Here is a 7,863-nt window from a genome sequence, read left to right on the forward strand (position 1 = left end):
ACCCTTCAAAATCATCTTCATCACCTCTGTCATGCAGGTGGCCAGGGAACACATTTGCAGAACAGAACTTAGACCTGGCTGTGTACACCATCTCTAACCAACCCACGTGTGAAACTGACAATAGCTGCACCCATGACTTCCAATATGACAGACGACATAGCAACAAAGTAGCCATTCCCAGGATTCAAGACACAAATCTAAAAAATCCTGAAAGACGTAAATTCCATATTAAATATAAAATATTAATAACTCACCTTGGCTGTGACATGTTCTGTGACATCTCCGCGTAGCTCTGACTAGTAAAGTATCATCTGGGGCAGGCAGAGTAAAAGTACCAGTGTTTTCTGTATGGTCACATGCATTAGTCGGAGTGTAAACAGTGAGAGATCTTTAGACATGTGAAAAGTGTTTGGTTAATGGTGAATATTGACCTATTGTGCGTACCTTCCGGATCTATCGAATTGGCATGCGTACAAGCATCTATTGGATTGGCAGCTGCCTTTAGTGGTGCCTTTACCGATTATCTCCATTGTTCAAAGCATTCAGCACAATCGTCTGTGAGTGATGTTACATCCCAATAAAAACATGCCCCATAGTATAGTCCCACCCTTGGCACTGACTGACAGGTTTTCATGTAAGGCACCAGAAATTCAAATGCTAAAGAAATTGTGTTTCCATTTGAGATTTGGCAGGTTGCGTGTGCGACACAGATAGAGTGAAAAAGCAGATGTGGTAATTAATATTGCTATTTAAAAATGACAGTCTCATAACTCATAAGACATGGGAAATACAGTTGTAAATGGACTTTGCTTTTCTATTTGAAATTTGGCATTCACTGTGCATTCACAAAAATGAAATTGCAAACGGTAATGCAAGATTTGCAACTGTGTTTGGATGTTTTCCACATATGGAAAACACAGTTGAAAGTACAATTTGCAATTCCTTTTAATAATAGCCCGGAATATCCTTCTATATGTAACTACTTCCCAACACTGTATGCAATGTGTACAAAAGCGAAAGGAAGAATTGCAATGTTTAGGAAAGAATTTGCAATAAGTAATATACTAAATTGTGGTCCAAATGTGAGAAAACAAATTAATGCAATCATGAGATTTATTAGGAATAGTGGATTAAACAACGGCTGAAGGTCTGGAATAGATGGCAGCTTTCATTGGCCTGCCCAAAATCACAGTTCGTTTCATTTAGCGTCATTTTTAGGGGTGTGGAAATGTCGCCACAATAACAGACCGTTGTGTACAACTCTCAGACGTATTTTAAAGATTCTATGCCACAAACTTTAAATATTTCACATACTTTTGAAAATCCAGCGTTTAGTTGACCCTGATGAGCGCTTGTCGTCACAGTTGTAAACACAACAGCTTTCTTATTTCGTGAGGCAGTTTGGTGTCGCAGCATGTTTGTTTCCAGGCGGAACGTTAAAGAATGCAACATACATGTCTCCTGGAAATCTTGTATAATCTAACCAAGCCGACGGCGACTTCGAAACTCCTGAAGTGTTTCCAGATAAGTGTGCCATATCCATCAGACCTTTAGCCAACGGTCTGTGGGTGTGACATCTGAGGCTGAGACTACTCCTTATGTAGTAATTTATATAATCATAAAACCAGGTCGTCCTGTCAACCCTATTGGCCAAGGGCATCTCAGGAACTGCACTCCAGTGGTTTGAGTCTTACATCTCATATATCCTTCAAGGTATCTTGGAGAGGTGAGGTGTCCAAGTCGAGACATTTTACTACTGGGGTGCCTCAGGGCTCAGTTCTTGGACTACTTCTCCTCTCTGCCTACATGGCATCACTACGTTCTGTCATTCAGAAACATGGCTTTTCATATCACTGCTATGCTGATGACACTCAACTCTACCTCTCATTCCATACTGATTATCTGATGATAGCTGCTTGCATCTCAGCTTGTCTAACAGACATTTCTTGCTGGATGAAGGCCCATCACCTTCAACTCAACCTTGCCAAGACAAAATTGCTTGTGGTTCCATCAAACCCACCATTTCATCACAATTTCACCATCCAGCCATTACTCACATCAACCGTTACTCTTTCAAAAACTGCCAGAAACCTTGGCGTTATGATTGAAGAGACTATCTCAGACCACATTGCTAAAAGTATCTGGTCCTGCAGATTTGCTTTATTCAACATCAGGAAGATCAGGCCCTCTCTTTCAGAACATTCTTCACAACTCCTTGTTCAAGCTCTTATTCTGTCCAGGCTGGACTATTGCAATGCCCTCTTGGCAGGTCTTCCAGCCAGTTCTATCAAACCTTTACAAATAATCCAGAATGGGCTGCAAGATTCATTTTTAATTAGCCAAAAAGAATGCACGTCACACCTCTGTTTATCAATTTGCACTGGCTACAATAGCTGCTCGCATAAAATTCTAGGCATTAATGTTTGCCTACAAAACCATCACTGGCTCTGCACCCCTAAATTGATTACTTCAGACTTATGTGCCCTCTAGAACCTTGTGTTTGCAAGTGAACAGAGCATTATTGTGCCATCCCAAAGAGGCACAAAATGACTTTCAATGACTTTTACTTTAAATTTTCCCTCCTGGTGGAGTGACCTGCCCAACTCAATCCGAGCAGCTGAGTCCTTAGTCATCTTCAAGAATAAGCTAAAAACACATCTCTTCCATCTTTATTTGACCCTCTAACAGCACTCTCTATTCTAATTATATTATTTTAAAAACTTGCCCCTTTTAGACTTATACTCTATTCATTTACTAGCTGCTTGTTTTCTCAAAAAAAACTAGCTTCTCTATTCTTTTTGTATTCTATCTATTTGTTTTCTTTTCATGTATTATACAATTAAAGGCAGGGTAAGCGATTTCTGGAAGCCAATGTTGATATTTGAAATCACCAAAACAAACACGCCCCTACCCAAAAAGGGTCTCGCCCCTATTTTGATAGATCCACCCCACATATACATAGCCTACGCAACCCAACAATTAGTTCTGTGAAATATAAGCCGCTTTTCCACCGAAATTACCTGGAACAATATGTCTCAGTTTCCATCGTGGTCTAAACTACCGAGAAGATTAGGCAAATAGTCTGGTGACTTAATATTAAGTCTGCGTGCGTTTCTCAATACCAAGTACGCACATTTCGGACTTGCATCCTCGGTAGTTCGGACTTCACGAGTTAGACTCGGGAATGTGAACTCCTGCGGACGGAACGACGCAAGTCCGGTAATTCTGCAAAGAGCAGCGTACTTGATAACGTCAGTCAGCTCGCCTCAGCTACTGCAATCTTCCTCACTGTATATACAGACAAAATATATCAAACACCACTGCCTCTTTTCGTTTTCATTTAAACATATTAATAGCCGCAGAAATGTAGTTCAGGGAACGTATATACATGACAATGAAACGAAATATTATATCAAACAGTGCCTGTTTTCATTTTCATTTTAACATATTAATAGAACAATAGAATAAAGACCAAAGATTACCTGTTAGATTTACCCAAAACTAATTATATCTTATGTTTAACCACTACAGAGACATCAGAGCCAGCGGCAAATGTCAGAAGGACTAGCCGAGGTTATGCTCCGGTCTTCTCCGGAGGTTATGCTCCGGGGAAGTCGTGGCCTAATGGTTAGGGAGTCGGACTCGTAATCGAAAGGTTGCGGGTTCGAGTCCCCGGCCGGCAGGGATTGTAGGTGGAGGGAGTGAATGTCCAGCGCGCTCTCTCCACCCTCAATACCACGACTGAGGTGCCCTTGAGCAAGGCACCGAACCCCCAACTGCTCCCAGGGCGCCGCAGCATAAATGGCTGCCCACTGCTCCGGGTGTGTGTGTGTGTGTGTGTGTGTGTGTGTGTGTGTGTGTGTGCGCATTTGTTCACTACTCACTGCTGTGTGTGTGCACTTGGATGGGTTAAACGCAGAGCACCAATTTCGAGTATGGGTCACCATACTTGACAATACGTCACGACTTTACTTTACTTTTCAGGATGCATGAGCACTGAGTGCACGGTGATCACGTGGAGCTCACGTCTCCGAAATCGGCAAAGCACGTTTTAAATAAACCGCAGATTTGAGTTTTAAACAACTACATTGTACATCCAGTGTAGGCAGACTTTAGCTGTTGCGTCGAGGCGCGTCCACGGTGTTACTCACCTATCGAGAAGAACCAAAGCAACCTCGGCGTCCGATCGCAGGCCTTCTGCTCCTTGAGTTCTCTCCAGCGCTGGAAAGCTGATCCGATATTTACACGGGGCCTACTTCTTGCCTTATCTTTCCACAGATGTTTTCCTCTTTTGTTTTTTATCCTCCATCTCTATCTTTCTGTCACTCGGCTGTTCACTGAACGCTCTCTCCTCCATATCATGAGTAGACACGCCCCTTACTGATGATTGGCTACAAGTTTGTTTTGGAACTGGGCCCCGACTTTTGAAAAATCGCTTACCCTGCCTTTAACAAAAAGCAAAAAAAGGCCTCAACACTAGCTTGCTCTATTATTTTTCTATTATATCTGTTTTCTTTTTATTTATTATATAATTAAAATCCATCGTTGGGCCCTTAGAATCATCCTAATCTTCCCCAGTCCCACCACCCACCCACCCTTACGACGCCCCTGACAGGGTATATAAAAGTAATTCTGTCAGGACCACTATCGTCAAAGATGATTGACAATTAGCATATGGTTTGGATTGGCGGTATGGTTCTGTTCTGGGCAAGAACTCCCTGTGCATCCATGAAACCTAGCATGGATGAAAGCAGGGAGAGCAGCGATAACCCCCCAGGGTAAACAGAACAGAACCAACAGAAGTATTGCAGATTTGTTAAAGTTCAGTAATTTTATGTACACATTTTGAATTTGTCTGATTCAAAAGAGAATCAGAAGGCTGGATCCTGACTGACAGGGGAGGAGCTGAGGATGGAGGATGGTAATTAGCTATTGAGCCATGCAAAAACTGCTGATAATACTGACGACCTTATATATGGATGTTTAGATAGGTGTCGTATTCCTATTGGTAGGTGGAGATCAGCTGAGAGTCAGCTGATGCGAGCTTGACTAACGTGACCTGCCAGAACTAAACGCTACGCTAGATTTAAAGTATTTATCAGAAAATTCTAAATACTTTTCAGAAAATTATAAATAGCCTACAACCGATTTTTATATATATTTTATTGAGGGTTACAAGTACACACATGCAGTGTTACTCTTAAAAATGTAATTAATTAACAGAATCAAATGCAGTGCCTTGCGAATTCATATTCATAGCCCTTCATTTTTTTCCATTTTGTTATGTTGCTGCCTTATGTTAAACTCCATACACTATATTGACAAAGCAAAAACAGAATCGTCACAACTTCGTAAATTTATTAAAAATAAAATACTCAAATAAGTACATTGCATAAGTATTCATACCCTTAACTAAATATTTAGCTGAAGTACCTTAATTTACTTTACTTTACTTTACTTACTTTTGTCATTTAGCAGACGCTTTTGTCCAAAGCGACTTACAAATAAGAAAAAGTAACTAAAACTAAAAAGTTACAACTCTATAAATACTATCTACCCACATATTTAAGAAAATAAAGAAATTAAATAAAATTAACACATGCATATAACAACAACATTTCAATAATAAACATATCAATGAAAAAATTAAATAAAAAGCTACTACTATCCCTTGCCGGTGTCCCTGCCCGGTGGAGTCGCACGGTAGAGTCGATGGTCTTTACACTCTTTACTTTTTTACTTTTGTCATTTAGCAGACGCTTTTGTCCAAAGCGACTTACAAATAAGAAAAAGTAACTAAAACTAAAAAGTTACAACTCTATAAATACTATCTACCCACATATTTAAGAAAATAAAGAAATTAAATAAAATTAACACATGCATATAACAACAACATTTCAATAATAAACATATCAATGAAAAAATTAAATAAAAAGCTACTACTATCCCTTGCCGGTGTCCCTGCCCGGTGGAGTCGCACGGTAGAGTCGATGGTCTTTACAGCCTCAAGTCTTTTTTGTTTGATGCGACAAGCTTTGCTCATCATCATTTGGCAATTATCTGCCATTTGTCTCCTCACCTCTTCACCTCTCAAGCTCTTTCAGGTTGGATGGGGGTAGACGCACATTTTCAGGTTTCTCCAGAAATATTTGATTGGGTTCAAGCCCATGTGGCTGGGCCACTCAAGGACATTCACAGCATTGTGTATAAGCCACTCTTGCTGTGTTTAGGTCCATTGTTCTTTTGGAAGGTAAACCTTCTGCCCAGTCTGAGGTTCTGAATGCTCTGGACGGGGTTTTCATTAAGGCTCAATATCTCAATATTTTGGTGCATTGAGCTTTTCTTCTATTCTGTTGAGTCCCTCAGTCCCTGCTGCTGAAAAACAGCCCCAAAACATGAGGCTGCTACCGGCACACTTTACTTTTCGGGTGGTACTCAGCAGGTGATGAGCAGAGCTGGTTCCCTTCAAACATGATGCTTAGAATTGAGGTTCATCAGACCAGATAATATTATTTCTCACAGTCTGAGGGTCCTTTAGGTGCTTTTTTTTTCTTTTGTCTTCACTGAGGAGAGGATTGAGTTTGGCCACACCACCATAAAGCCCAGATCGGTGGAGTGTTGCAGTGATGTTGGTCCTTATATAGATTTCTCCTATATCTCCACATATGATCATGGAGCTCAACTAGAATGACCATCAGGTTCTTCGTCACCACTCTAACCAAAGCCCTTCTCCATCAATTGCTCAGTTTGGCCACAATGCCAGCTCTAAGAAGAATCCTGGTCGTTTCAAACTTCTTCCATTAAGGGTAACAGAGACTACATGCTTCTGTGACCCTTCAGTGAAGCAGAACTTTTTTCTGAACTCTTCCCCAGATGTGTGGCTTGACGCAAACCTATTTCTGAGCTCTACAGACTGTTCTTTTGACCCCAGGGCTTGGTTTTTGCTCTGATATGCATTATGAGCTGTTGGACCTTTTATTAAGACGTGTGTGCCTTTCCAAATCATACCCATTCAATTGAATTTGCCACAGGTTGCCTTCACTCAAAGTCTAGAAACATCTACAAGCAATATGAATGCTCCTGAGCTAAATTCCAACTGTCCCAGATAAGGGTATAAGTACTTATGCAATGGAATCATTTAAGTTTTTTATTTTTAATAAATTTGCAAAGATTTTTTTTTCCTTTACCATTATAGTGTATGGAGTGTAGATTGATGTGGAAAAAAGTAATTTAAAGCAGTTTAACATAAAACGTGAAAAAAATTAAAGTAAAGTAAAGTAAAGTAAAGTCGTGACGTATTGTCAAGTATGGTGACCCATACTCGAAATTGGTGCTCTGCGTTTAACCCATCCAAGTGCACACACACAGCAGTGAGTAGTGAACAAATGCACACACACACACACACCGTGAACACACACCCGGAGCAGTGGGCAGCCATGCTGCAGCGCCCGGGGAGCAATTGGGGGTTCGGTGCCTTGCTCAAGGGCACCTCAGTCGTGGTATTGAGGGTGGAGAGAGCGCTGGACATTCCCTCCCCCCACCTACAATCCCTGCCGGCCGGGGGCTCGAACTCGCAACCTTTCGATTACGAGTCCGACTCTCTAACCATTAGGCCACGACTTCCCCCTTGTTTTGTCATTAAGGGGTATGAATACTTTCGCAGGGCACTGTAAGATCTTACAGGACAAAGTGAATTTGCATTTAAAATCACAATGTCCAATTACGATACAAATCAATAAAAGATTAAATAAAACACAATGTCCAATAAGATTCTAAGCATCAAATAAAATCCTATAGGACAAAGGGAAATTCCATTAAAATCAATCAGAATATCCAATAGGATTCTAAGAATCCAGTAAGATC

This window comes from Barbus barbus (assembly GCF_936440315.1).
Source record: "Barbus barbus genome assembly, chromosome: 7".
NCBI lineage: Eukaryota > Metazoa > Chordata > Actinopteri > Cypriniformes > Cyprinidae > Barbus > Barbus barbus.